The following is a 12,106-nucleotide window of genomic DNA, read 5'->3' as shown; positions in this document are numbered from 1 at the left end:
CTAAAATGTTGAAAAAAATACACAAAATAGGTCTTAACCTACAGATTACAGGAAAACCTATTAGAAATGCGCAGTCAAGCGTGAGTCGGACTTAATTACTTAGTTTTTGATCCGACTGATCACTCACGTTTCAACGCTCACGCTGAGGTAAAAAGTTGTATACATAATATACCAAAAATGTGATGAAAAAAAAAATTAATGCTTCTTGCACCTTGAGCCTTTTGAGTGTTCCTTTGTGCGCGTGATTATTTTATAAAACTTTCGCCTGTTCGGGGACAACAACAGTTGCAGAATAACTAGAGAGCAATTGGTTGCAATAATTTCCGTTTCATGTATTTTATCAACCAATTTTTTTTTTTCAGTTCGAGCGTGACGTTATGATCTGGAACAACAAGCGCTACATGAGCTCACCGGCGTACGTACGGACGGACAAGACAATTCGCGCCTTCAGGGCGTGGTACTCGCAGTTCTATACAGAAAGCAGCATTAGCTTTAAGGACGCTACTCAGAACCCTTTAGATTGGTGAACTAGGTAGAACCCAGGTAACAAAGTGACGTCATAATCACGTCTTTTATACGTTGTAATGACGTAACGAACGTCATAATGACGTATAAATGCTACCTGGGAAGAAGAATTAGGTAGTTTATAATAATGTGAACAGGCAAATATAGTATGTTAATTTATAGTACGGTACTCACAATTCTACATTAAAAACCGGCCAAGTGCGAGCCGGACTCGCTTTCCAAGGGTTCCGTACATTACACAACTTAAACAATGTATATTTTATGTAATGTGTCTTTAAAAAACCCGTAGGGGTCGGATCAAAAACTAAATAATTAAGTCCGACTCACGCTTTACTGCACATTTCTAATAGGTTTTCCGGTGATCTATAGGTAAAGATCTATTTTGTGTATTTTTTTCAAAAATTTTGACCCAGTAGTTTCGGAGATAAAGGGGGGAATGGTAATTTTTTGTCTATTTTCTTGAATAACTTCTAAACCTTTTATCTTAAAATTATAAAAAATATATAGTTGAGATTCTTACAATGAGCTCTTTTATTTGATATGTAACATGATATAGTTTGACAAACTTTATTTTTTAATTTTCCCATTTAGCCCCCAAAAGTGGCCCCCGTGTTTAAAATTAATTTGTTTACGTTACATGTCCATCTTTGGGTCACAAACTTACATATGTGTACCAAATTTCAACTTAATTGGTCCAGTAGTTTCGGAGAAAATAGGTTGTGACAGACGGACAGACAGACAGACGCACGAGTGATCCTATAAGGATTCCGTTTTTTCCTTTTGAGGTACGGAACCCTAAAAACAAAATTACTTTTAAAGACACCGGTCCACACTTTAGATTGATGAACAGTACCATCTAGTGGCGGATAGCAAAAGTAGTTTGGTTTATATTTATGCAAAACGACAATGATATTCATGATATTCGCGCCTTCAGGGCGTAGTAAGTAGTGAGTACTCGTAGTTACGCTTATTACGCCGCTCAGAATCCATTAAACTTGTGGATGCCATCTAGTGGCGGGTAGCAAAAGTAGTTTCTACTTCATATGCAAATGCCATACGCGTGTTTAAAGCATGTTACTCTCAGTTCTACCAAAGATTTATATAACTCCGTATAAGATGGATACAGTCTAAGGAAAAAACGTGCCTCGGAGATCACGAAAATGGATGCTACTGCATACCATAAAACCACTCAACCCAACTATATAGGTACATATTCCAGAAGCTCACAACTATGGAAGTTTTTTTATTAAAACTCCCAACTATGGTCCAAAATGATATCAAATATCTTCGTTCAGTTGTGACTATAGTTGAACAAGTGGACTATAGTTGTCGTACTAGACTCTTAGGGCGATTTCACGTTTCTGCGTTAGTTCTCAGCAAAGATAGATATAACTCCGTAATAGATGGATACAGTCTAAGGAAAAAACGTGCCTCAAAAATCACGAAAATTTGATTCTTGATCAGAGGGCGCCACTAGTTTTGGCCTACACTCGTATAGAGGGCGTTGACGGTTTCGTTTGTTATTTATAATTTTAACGCATATCAGTGAAAGAACATGGGTCAAAATCATAAAAATAATTAATGCAAATAAAAAAAATCATAAAAATCATTTAAATACATTTTATCGTAATTTTATAAATATTTATTTTTAGTTTTAAAGTGTGTCGACAGATGGCAGTGAATTTACTGGGGTTACAAAATTTACTATGACAGTACCGCTCTAGTATAAGTTACTCTATGGTTCTCAGGATGCTACTCAAAATGCCTTAATATTGTGAAAGATTTATATAACATATTGTGAACAACGCGAGGGCGTTGTTTGATTCTACTCCGAAAACATCGTTAGTTTTAACAAAGATAGATATAAGTTGATATGTGATATAACTCTTAAAGCATGTTTCAAGGAATGCGTCTCAGTACTCTAACATAAGTAAACAACGCCATCTAGTGGTGGGTGGTAAAAGTTGTTTGTTTAATAGCTTATTAACATTTAGGATCTTCGTGTTTTAAATCATGTTTCTCGCAGTTTTAAAGTGAAAATAGCCTTATTTTTAGTATGCTACTCAGTACCCTTAGATTCGCAATATATATAAAGATTCAATATGATACTGAACATACTTCATTCAAATGAGTTCTAACAATTCCACCTAGTGGTAGGAAGTAGAAGCAGTATACTTGTATATACAATCAAAAAAAAGTTTAATAAGTTTTACTTGTTAAATAAAGTACTTATCATTGGACAATAAGACCAGTATCTTTGCCCAGTACTTATTTAATATTGCATTACGATTGAGGTCTTAATAATAAAATGTGTACATAATACATATATATACATAGAAAAGTATCGGGTAATTTAGACGTTATGTACCTAGATTTATTATATTTAATGATATTTTTAAAATAATGAATGAGTGTGGATCAATAAAGTATTTAAATAAGAATTTTATTGCATGTTTTTTTGCCCAACAACCTTAACAACAACTTTTACTTTTTGTAAAGATTAATTTTATTAGTATTTTATGTCGCATTATACATTTATTAGGTTTTAGGAAAGAGAGGAGAAAGCAATTATTTAAATGCCGATTTTTATTTCGTTGTCGAATTTTTCGTTACATTTGGATAATATTTGGCTGAAAACGAAAATAAATGTCATGTAGCATAAAAAATCGGACAAGTGACAGTCGGACTCGCCCACCTAGTACTTAGTACTTTTTAGCATTTGTTATTATAGCGGCAACAGAAATACATCATCTGAAAATTTCAACTCTCATGACGGTTCATGAGATACAGCCGGGTGACAGACAGACGGGCAGTGGAGTTTTATTCATAGGGTCCCGTTAAAAACTATTTCTAGGACCCTTTGCGTACGGAACGCTAACAAATTACCAAGGCCTCCAGTGCCCAGGGCTATAATTGTTTACAGGGTAATATTTGGCTGAATGTAAAAAAACTTTGAGGGATTCAAAACTTTAAAAAAAATACAGGTATTAAGATTTTGTCTGTGTATGATAACTGATAAGAATCCTGACCGAACAAATATCCAGTCATATTTAGGCCCCTATTTATGCAGAATAAATAGAATAAAATAAATAAGAAATAAGAGGCCAGTCTACCGAAATCGCTTAATTTAATATATGACCTATTTACCTAGAAAAAAATTATATGTATAAATATTGAATATAAGATAAGACTCCTTAACTCAAAAAATCTTTTTAATTTAAGATTAGTAGTTAAGTTTGTTAGAAATATTGTATTAGCACCCTTATAATACCTACGCATGTGTGTATCACACCTAACCTCCTTTCTGTATATGTCACTATGAATTTATCTATTCTCTTTGGTATCGACTACGCTGATGATCGGACGTGGCCCCCTATTTTACAAGTATATTTGTGTATTCAAGACAATAAAACAAATTGATATGCGAACAGTGACTGTTTATTTTCCACTGCCCTTGCGGAACCTGGTATCCGCGCAATAGGTTCTGGGCACAGTCACGATTTACACTCGCTGTTCACTGTCACGCCGTCTCCACGTGGGTTCTACTTCGGATCGCCGGTAAGCGCATTTATCATGGCCGCCGAGTTGAATCATTCTCCAAGCTACTCCAGCCAATCAATTGAAAAGCTGCGAGGCTCTGAAAACTACCAGACGTGGAAGTACCAGATCAGGATGCTGCTGACCCTCGACGGCTTGTGGGAGACTGTGGAAGGGACAGACGTGGACCCGTCGCACGTCAAACGAGCATTGGCTCGCATCGGTCTCAGCGTGTCGACCGCGTGCCTACAACACATTCGACAGGCTACTACTTCAAAGGAAGCATGGGATAACCTCAAATCGGTATTTGAGAATAAAGGTCTGTACAGGCGCGTGCTGCTCTTGCGGCAGTTGCATCGTATAGAATATAAGCAATTTAATTGCATGTCCCGTTACCTGGAAGCGGTGATGTCGCTCGTGCATCAACTAGCGGACATTGATAAAAATATTGAAGACAAAGAAGTGGTGGAACTACTTCTTAGCGGACTGCCAGATGAATACGACGCCCTGGTAAGCAACCTCGAGACTGCGAATATTGCCGACAACAACCTCACCGCTGACATGGTGAGATCTCGCCTTCTCCAAGAAGAATCGCGGAAAAAGGAAGGATCTTCCTATGTGGATGAAGCCGCTATGTTTTCCAAGGCAAGAAATCATTCCGTCAGTGCAACACCGAGACAACAAAAGCAAGTTATTTGTCACTACTGCGGAAAAGGAGGCCACGTAAAAAGCAAATGCTTCAAATATAGGAAAGACAAGGTGAAGAATCGGTCACTTCTAGCTACCGAGTCATCGAAAGCATTCTTTGCTAAGAAGTCAACCTTTTACCTGGACTCTGGTTGCTCCAATCATCTTTGCAATGACAAGACAATCCTGAAGGACTACAAGGAGTTGCCGGGCGAAGGAAGTAAAGTGACTCTGGCCAATGATGACTCTATATCAGCTGAAGGTGTCGGGGAACTACTAGTGGGTGGTGTCATCGATAAACTTAATAAGGTATTATATGTCCCTAACTTGACCGCTAATTTGTTATCTGTGAGTAAATTGTGTGATATAGGCTATACTGTAGTTTTTACCAAAGATAAATGTAATATATATAATAGTTGTAAAATTCATGGCAACCCTATTACCTCAGCATTTAATAGGAATGGTTTATATGAATGGGTTGAGTGTAGTCAAGAGAAAGGAACTTCGCAAGAAGTGCACTCTTCCATGTTCTTGCATAATAGGCAAAATACACAGAGTGCTAATGTAGCTGTTTCTTCTCTGCCAGTTCAACTTCTACATTCCCGTTTAGGTCACCTTAGCTTTAAAAGCATGTGTACTTTAAGGGATGATCCTGCAACCGGCATCAAATTTCAGGAAACTTCTGGTGTAAAGTGTGAGACCTGTCTGCTTGGGAAGCAAGTTTCCTTGCCGTATCCCGTGGGCGAGGCTACACGTGCAAACAAACCTTTGCAACTTGTGCATAGTGATGTAGTAGGTCCGTTTCAAGAAGACAGCATTGGCGGTGCGAGGTTCATGGTAACCATGACTGACGACTACACCAGGAAGTCACACATCTTCCTCATGCGTCATAAATCCGAGGTAATTGAACATTTTATTACTTATAAGAATTTGGTAGAAAAACAATTAGGATTGCCAATTAAAACACTTCGGACAGATTTTGGGTCTGAATATTGTAACAAAAGTTTTGCTGATTTTCTTAGAAAAGAGGGTATTGTTCATCAGAAGAGTGTACCTTATTGCCATCAGCAGTGTGGTGTTGCTGAGAGACTGAATAGGACTCTTCTTGACAAAGCTAGATGTATGCTATATGAAGCTGGTCTCAGCAAGCGTTTTTGGGGTGAAGCAGTTATGACTGCCGCATACTTAAAGAATAGGAGTCCAACAAGTGCATTGTCGGGACGTACTCCTGAAGAGCTCTGGACAGGTACTACACCAGACCTCAGGCATCTTCACGTCTTTGGCTGTATTGCCTATTCCTTAATACCTAAAGAAAATCGTCGCAAACTTGATCCTAGAAGCAAACCTTATATTTTTGTTGGTTACAGTGAAACAACAAAAGGGTTTAGGCTTTTGGACCCACTGAACCCTAAGAAAGTAATTTTGTCTCGAAATGTTGTGTTTTTAGAAGATACATTTTACAACAACTTAGATAAACTAAGTTTTAACCAATCTGACAATGAGAATATATTTTATGAATTTGAATTTACTTATAATGATAATGCTAAATCTAGTCATAATAATATTGAAAATAATGATAATTTAATTCCTAGTCAGGATAATGTAATTGAAATCCCTAGTGATAGTAATGAAAATTTAGTTTCTAGTCAAACTGATGAGGATTCAATGTCTATTCAAAATGAGCAAATTCCCATCTGTAACTCAAGAAGTGAAGAACATATGTGTAATCAAAAAACTGATGATTCTTCCATGGCGTTTTCAGATTCAGAGGAATTCTGTACCGGAAGCGAGAATGAGGAGCCAGGCTGCTCTACTTTGGGCTCAGGTGACTCGTCGAGCGAGTCTATAGTGCTGTCGCCGCGACCGTCACGTTCAGGGGAAGCCCTGCCCCCAGCTGATGCGCCGGCTGTACATTCCTCACGTCCCGTACGTACTACAAGGTCACAAAAACCCAAAAGGTATGCTGATTATACGTCAGACTACTCCATGGTAGCGCACAACGCTGCGTCTGTCTGCAATCTAGATGTACCCCTATCGTATAAGGATGCTGTCACTGGTCCCCTTGGTGCAGAATGGTCTACCGCAATGAAGTGTGAGTATGACTCTCTCATAGCTAATAAAGTTTGGAGATTAGTTGATAGGCCACATAACATTAATGTAATAAAGTCAAAATGGGTATATAAAATTAAAACAGATGCATCGGGTAATTTTGATAAATTTAAAGCGCGCCTTGTTGCCATGGGTTATACACAAGTCCCTGGTGTGGACTATAAAGACACATTTTCACCAGTTGTAAGACATAGTACAATGAGAATATTGTTTGCTTTAGCTTGTGAGTATAATTTAAGCATAGATCACATTGATGTGACCACAGCTTTTCTCAATGGAGACCTTGAGGAAACCTTTTATATGGAACTTCCACCAGGCTTTAATCATAACCATAAAAATAAAGTTTGTTTGTTGCAAAAAGGTATCTATGGTCTTAAACAAGCTAGTAGAATTTGGAATAACAAAGTAAATAGAATACTGTGTGAAAATGGGTTTATTCAAAGTAGACATGAACCTTGTATCTATATAAGTAAAGATAAAAATAGCTTAGTAATAGTTGCACTTTATGTAGACGACTTTTACATTTTCTCTAATAACGACTCTTGTAAAAATAATCTTTTTAATATACTACAAAGTAAGTTTCATTGTAAAAACTTAGGAAACTTAAAGAGTTGTCTAGGCATCAATGTCGTAAGGGAGGGAGATGTATTGAAGTTGGATCAAAGTGACTATATTATGAAAGTACTTAAGCGGTTTAATATGGAAAATTGTAAACCTGTTTCTACACCTATGTCTGTAGGATGTAAATTTGAAACTGATGGAGAAAACTTATGTGATGAAACCTATAATTATAGAGAACTTATTGGTTCCTTGATGTACTTAGCTGTTTGTACCAGGCCAGACATAGCATATGCTTGTAGCCATTTGAGTCAGTATAATTCAAAGTTTAATAAAAGTCATTGGCTTGCAGCGAAACGGATTTTGAGATATCTAGCGGGAACAATTAACTATTCCTTATATTTTATAAAGAGTAGAGAATTGAATTTAACCGCATATGCTGATGCCGACTGGGCTAATGATGTAGATAGACGTTCTTATACTGGTTTTGTAATAAAGTTAGGCTCGAACTGTATACATTGGGAATCACGCAAACAGCGGTGTGTTGCACTTAGTTCTACAGAAAGTGAATTCATTTCAATTAATGATGTATGTAAAGACCTATGTTTCATCAAGAATATTTTGTTTGAAATTTTACATGTGAAACCTTACATCACTGTGTTTAATGACAATCAGAGCGCGCACAAGCTTTTACTTTGTAAAGAATATTCACATAAGCGTACTAAGCACATAGATGTACGGTATCACCACATAAAGGACTTGGTACATAATAATGTGTTAACAGTAAAATACTTACCAACCGAAGAAATGATAGCCGATGTACTTACCAAACCGCTGAGTCTATGTAAACATTCTAAATTCATTCAGAGCATGAACATAAAGTTAGATAATTAGGTATGTTTGCATGTGTGAAAGTAAGGTCATTATATAATAGTTTATTTTGCTTACAAATGTACATGTGCAATCGTAAAAATAGCATGCACTGTCTCTTCACTTTGTCCATGTTTGTGTCGTGTGAAAGCATGTTATTATACGAATGTGTATATGGATAGAGTTAGTCTCTACTTAAGGCAAGCATTATTGTAAATGTAAACTGATATAATTGATATTATATTGAGTTCAAGCCTTTTATCAGGGATGTGCCAATACACATTGATAACTTATTCTTGTTTTGTATAATGTTCTGTGTGCTCATGTTGTGTTTATGCATTGGTCTTATAAGTATGAGGGGAAGTGTTAGAAATATTGTATTAGCACCCTTATAATACCTACGCATGTGTGTATCACACCTAACCTCCTTTCTGTATATGTCACTATGAATTTATCTATTCTCTTTGGTATCGACTACGCTGATGATCGGACGTGGCCCCCTATTTTACAAGTATATTTGTGTATTCAAGACAATAAAACAAATTGATATGCGAACAGTGACTGTTTATTTTCCACTGCCCTTGCGGAACCTGGTATCCGCGCAATAGGTTCTGGGCACAGTCACGATTTACACTCGCTGTTCACTGTCACGCCGTCTCCACGTGGGTTCTACTTCGGATCGCCGGTAAGCGCATTTATCATGGCCGCCGAGTTGAATCATTCTCCAAGCTACTCCAGCCAATCAATTGAAAAGCTGCGAGGCTCTGAAAACTACCAGACGTGGAAGTACCAGATCAGGATGCTGCTGACCCTCGACGGCTTGTGGGAGACTGTGGAAGGGACAGACGTGGACCCGTCGCACGTCAAACGAGCATTGGCTCGCATCGGTCTCAGCGTGTCGACCGCGTGCCTACAACACATTCGACAGGCTACTACTTCAAAGGAAGCATGGGATAACCTCAAATCGGTATTTGAGAATAAAGGTCTGTACAGGCGCGTGCTGCTCTTGCGGCAGTTGCATCGTATAGAATATAAGCAATTTAATTGCATGTCCCGTTACCTGGAAGCGGTGATGTCGCTCGTGCATCAACTAGCGGACATTGATAAAAATATTGAAGACAAAGAAGTGGTGGAACTACTTCTTAGCGGACTGCCAGATGAATACGACGCCCTGGTAAGCAACCTCGAGACTGCGAATATTGCCGACAACAACCTCACCGCTGACATGGTGAGATCTCGCCTTCTCCAAGAAGAATCGCGGAAAAAGGAAGGATCTTCCTATGTGGATGAAGCCGCTATGTTTTCCAAGGCAAGAAATCATTCCGTCAGTGCAACACCGAGACAACAAAAGCAAGTTATTTGTCACTACTGCGGAAAAGGAGGCCACGTAAAAAGCAAATGCTTCAAATATAGGAAAGACAAGGTGAAGAATCGGTCACTTCTAGCTACCGAGTCATCGAAAGCATTCTTTGCTAAGAAGTCAACCTTTTACCTGGACTCTGGTTGCTCCAATCATCTTTGCAATGACAAGACAATCCTGAAGGACTACAAGGAGTTGCCGGGCGAAGGAAGTAAAGTGACTCTGGCCAATGATGACTCTATATCAGCTGAAGGTGTCGGGGAACTACTAGTGGGTGGTGTCATCGATAAACTTAATAAGGTATTATATGTCCCTAACTTGACCGCTAATTTGTTATCTGTGAGTAAATTGTGTGATATAGGCTATACTGTAGTTTTTACCAAAGATAAATGTAATATATATAATAGTTGTAAAATTCATGGCAACCCTATTACCTCAGCATTTAATAGGAATGGTTTATATGAATGGGTTGAGTGTAGTCAAGAGAAAGGAACTTCGCAAGAAGTGCACTCTTCCATGTTCTTGCATAATAGGCAAAATACACAGAGTGCTAATGTAGCTGTTTCTTCTCTGCCAGTTCAACTTCTACATTCCCGTTTAGGTCACCTTAGCTTTAAAAGCATGTGTACTTTAAGGGATGATCCTGCAACCGGCATCAAATTTCAGGAAACTTCTGGTGTAAAGTGTGAGACCTGTCTGCTTGGGAAGCAAGTTTCCTTGCCGTATCCCGTGGGCGAGGCTACACGTGCAAACAAACCTTTGCAACTTGTGCATAGTGATGTAGCAGGTCCGTTTCAAGAAGACAGCATTGGCGGTGCGAGGTTCATGGTAACCATGACTGACGACTACACCAGGAAGTCACACATCTTCCTCATGCGTCATAAATCCGAGGTAATTGAACATTTTATTACTTATAAGAATTTGGTAGAAAAACAATTAGGATTGCCAATTAAAACACTTCGGACAGATTTTGGGTCTGAATATTGTAACAAAAGTTTTGCTGATTTTCTTAGAAAAGAGGGTATTGTTCATCAGAAGAGTGTACCTTATTGCCATCAGCAGTGTGGTGTTGCTGAGAGACTGAATAGGACTCTTCTTGACAAAGCTAGATGTATGCTATATGAAGCTGGTCTCAGCAAGCGTTTTTGGGGTGAAGCAGTTATGACTGCCGCATACTTAAAGAATAGGAGTCCAACAAGTGCATTGTCGGGACGTACTCCTGAAGAGCTCTGGACAGGTACTACACCAGACCTCAGGCATCTTCACGTCTTTGGCTGTATTGCCTATTCCTTAATACCTAAAGAAAATCGTCGCAAACTTGATCCTAGAAGCAAACCTTATATTTTTGTTGGTTACAGTGAAACAACAAAAGGGTTTAGGCTTTTGGACCCACTGAACCCTAAGAAAGTAATTTTGTCTCGAAATGTTGTGTTTTTAGAAGATACATTTTACAACAACTTAGATAAACTAAGTTTTAACCAATCTGACAATGAGAATATATTTTATGAATTTGAATTTACTTATAATGATAATGCTAAATCTAGTCATAATAATATTGAAAATAATGATAATTTAATTCCTAGTCAGGATAATGTAATTGAAATCCCTAGTGATAGTAATGAAAATTTAGTTTCTAGTCAAACTGATGAGGATTCAATGTCTATTCAAAATGAGCAAATTCCCATCTGTAACTCAAGAAGTGAAGAACATATGTGTAATCAAAAAACTGATGATTCTTCCATGGCGTTTTCAGATTCAGAGGAATTCTGTACCGGAAGCGAGAATGAGGAGCCAGGCTGCTCTACTTTGGGCTCAGGTGACTCGTCGAGCGAGTCTATAGTGCTGTCGCCGCGACCGTCACGTTCAGGGGAAGCCCTGCCCCCAGCTGATGCGCCGGCTGTACATTCCTCACGTCCCGTACGTACTACAAGGTCACAAAAACCCAAAAGGTATGCTGATTATACGTCAGACTACTCCATGGTAGCGCACAACGCTGCGTCTGTCTGCAATCTAGATGTACCCCTATCGTATAAGGATGCTGTCACTGGTCCCCTTGGTGCAGAATGGTCTACCGCAATGAAGTGTGAGTATGACTCTCTCATAGCTAATAAAGTTTGGAGATTAGTTGATAGGCCACATAACATTAATGTAATAAAGTCAAAATGGGTATATAAAATTAAAACAGATGCATCGGGTAATTTTGATAAATTTAAAGCGCGCCTTGTTGCCATGGGTTATACACAAGTCCCTGGTGTGGACTATAAAGACACATTTTCACCAGTTGTAAGACATAGTACAATGAGAATATTGTTTGCTTTAGCTTGTGAGTATAATTTAAGCATAGATCACATTGATGTGACCACAGCTTTTCTCAATGGAGACCTTGAGGAAACCATTTATATGGAACTTCCACCAGGCTTTAATCATAACCATAAAAATAAAGTTTGTTTGTTGCAAAAA

At 38.3% G+C, this 12,106-nt stretch overlaps 1 protein-coding gene across 1 annotated transcript in view; it reads left to right on the top strand.

Moving 5' to 3' along the window:
* LOC134753305 (cholesterol 7-desaturase nvd-like) overlaps positions 1–12,106 on the top strand; it is a 54,837-nt gene that overhangs the window by 5,242 nt on the left and 37,489 nt on the right. The gene's annotated exons all lie outside the window — the stretch shown is intronic.

Source organism: Cydia strobilella, chromosome 26 (assembly GCF_947568885.1).
Source record: "Cydia strobilella chromosome 26, ilCydStro3.1, whole genome shotgun sequence".
Classification (NCBI taxonomy): Eukaryota; Metazoa; Arthropoda; class Insecta; order Lepidoptera; family Tortricidae; genus Cydia; species Cydia strobilella.
Note: the sequence above shows the minus strand (reverse complement) of the source record. Positions and strands in the feature narration are given on the sequence as shown.